Source organism: Cupressus sempervirens, chromosome 8 (genome assembly GCF_028749045.1).
Source record: "Cupressus sempervirens isolate cs-2001-9-10 chromosome 8, ASM2874904v1, whole genome shotgun sequence".
Lineage (NCBI taxonomy): Eukaryota > Viridiplantae > Streptophyta > Pinopsida > Cupressales > Cupressaceae > Cupressus > Cupressus sempervirens.
The window spans coordinates 523,635,671-523,638,325 of record NC_143125.1 but is presented as its reverse complement, the minus strand read 5'-3'; positions in this window follow the sequence as shown (position 1 = coordinate 523,638,325).

Sequence of the window (2,655 nt, the reverse complement as noted above, 5' to 3'; positions counted from 1 at the left end):
CACACATTTCTATTCCCCCTATCTCCCCCTCTCCCACTCCCTCTCCCATCGCCTACTCTCTCTTCCATCCCCTACTCTCTCTTGAGCTACTTTGTCCTCCCCCTCTCCCATTCCATACTCTCTCTCTTTCACACACATGCACTCCCATCCTCCTCTCTCTCAAGTTCTTCCTCTCCCACTCTGTCTCCATCACCTACTCTCTCTCTCCTCCATCCCCTACTCTTAATCTCTCTCTCCCAACCTGTACTCTCTCTCACACTTCCTCTCTCTCCCATCACCTACTTTAAATCTTTTTCCCCCATCCTGCACTCTCTCTTTTCCACCCGTACTCTCTCTCACACTTCCTCTCTTTGCCACCCTACTCTCTCTCTCTCATCCTATACTCTCTTTGCCACCCCTACTCTTTCTCACTTTCTCTCTCCCATCTTGTACTCTCTCCTCTCTCCTATCCCCTACTTTCTCTCTATCTCTTTCATGCACACACATAGCCATTCCCCTATCCCCCCCAACCTAGTTCTCTTTTGCAACTTACATCTTAATAGTGCGTGCACACTATAGTGCTTGCACCCTATAGCGCGCACGCGCTATTTAGAACTGAGGTTTAAATAGCATGTGCGTGCTATAGGGCTCACGCGCTATTTAAACCTTAATCATACCCAAGCCTAAGGCTTGGTTTTGCCTTGGAGATCCTGTTAGTGTAGTTTTTTATTTTTCGTATTTTGCTAGGTTTTTCCTACACTTTTAATAATCTCACTTAGGTTAATAAAGCATGTCTTATTAAGTGAATGGTTGTGAGGTGTCACCTTCCTACATGTGAGCATCAATTAGCTATCTTAGGAAGATACTTTGCTATCTTTAGTTTGATAGATGGTTGCTCCTTATTGGTTGGTGTTGCCATCTCCTCCCTCTTCCTAGCCTATATAAGCATGCTACCTAGCTTGTATTTGCATCCTCTTAATGCTATTTGCTTCCAGCATTTGCATTACTCTCTTGGAGACTAACTCTATGATGTTATTTTGATTTTGTATCATTTGCATTCATAATTTAGATATTTACTCTTTGCACTAGTTTTTTGGGTTATTAATCTTTTCAGATTCTAACATGGTATCAGAGCTTTTCTATGTGCAAGAGTAGATTTTAGTTTCCTTATTTGAGAGATTCAAGGGGGGCAAATAAACTTTATTGTAGTTTTTTGAAAAATGAAGTATGCTCTTCTCTTGCATCTTTGGATGATCCTGAGAATCAGAAAAGTTTTGACAAAAATGATTTTCTCTGGGGTTTCAATCTCAAATCTGACAACCAACTTGCATATTTGGAGTTTTCAATCAGTTTTGCAAGTTCCAGCATGCCAGTGATGGACTTAAGAAGCTGATCCAGCATTTGCATGTCATATTTTGGTTGCTGGAGTCATTTTTTTTATTTTTGGAGCTATTTTTTACTATTAAAGGCGTCTAATTTACACTACGGCAACATTTTTTATACATCAGAAAGAAAAACGCTTTCTGAGTTTTGTTCGCAGCCTCGAAAAACCATTTGGGTATCTTTTAGATTTTGCATGCAAGCTGTATATTTTGCAGAATCGAGCATGCAAAGCTACAGCCATACCCCTCTCCGTTGGCAGTCGCAGATTTGAATGCAGTTTTCAAATGTCTTGTTCTTGCTCATATAGACTCTAATTTTGATGATTCTTGTTGCGAACTTGGCTATTTTTTTGTGCTCTATCCACTAGTGGAGTTTTTTTTTTATTTTCATGCATGAATTCTTTAGAAATTGCAGATTCTCAGCCGTGACTGTGCACAGTTCTCATTTTGGAAACTTCAGAGGATCATAACTTTCTCATACGACCTCGTATTGAGGCAATTCTTTTTTTGAAAGTGCATGATTTTTCGAGTAGATTGCAGTGGTACTATTTGTTACCTTGATTATTGTACCCAAGTTTCACTTTTAGCATATGCTCTCATGAGAGTTTGTAATGCATTGAAATCAAGACCACTAAGTATTTCTTTCTAGTGGTAGTTGTAAACGCACTAAAATAAAGTGCCCAAATCATATTTCTTTGGGGGGGTTCTTTGATTGAGTAAAGAGGGGGGGGGGGGGGGGGGGGGGGGGGGGGGGCATTGTCGTGGCTGGGTTCTCTTCTTTCTAGCATTTCTTCTCTACATTTCTTCATCATGGATCAAAAAAATATGCCCATCCTAACTCCATACAATTACTTTTAGTGGAAATCACGCATTACAATTCACTTAAGAAAGCTGGATTAAATAGGATAACTATGGGACTTGAAACTGAACCTACTAAAGATGAAGATAAGCCTAAGTGGTTTAAAAAATGTGATGAGGCATTTGGAACATTGTGTTTGTCTATTTCTCCTGACTTGTTATTTCACATTGAGTCTTTGGATACACCAAATGAAGTATGGACAAAGCTAGAAACACTATTTGGCACACAAGATTCAATGAGGGGTCATATGTTGGAAAATGAATTAATTAGTTTGAGTCCAGGCAATTTCAACACAATCTAAGATTTCTTCACCAAATTGAAATCACTAAGGCTATAGTTAAGACAATGTGGAATTGAAAAGAAAGATGAACAACTGATTCTTAGTATTCTCTCTAAGCTAAGTTCAAAATATTCTATGTTTGTCTCTACCTTCTA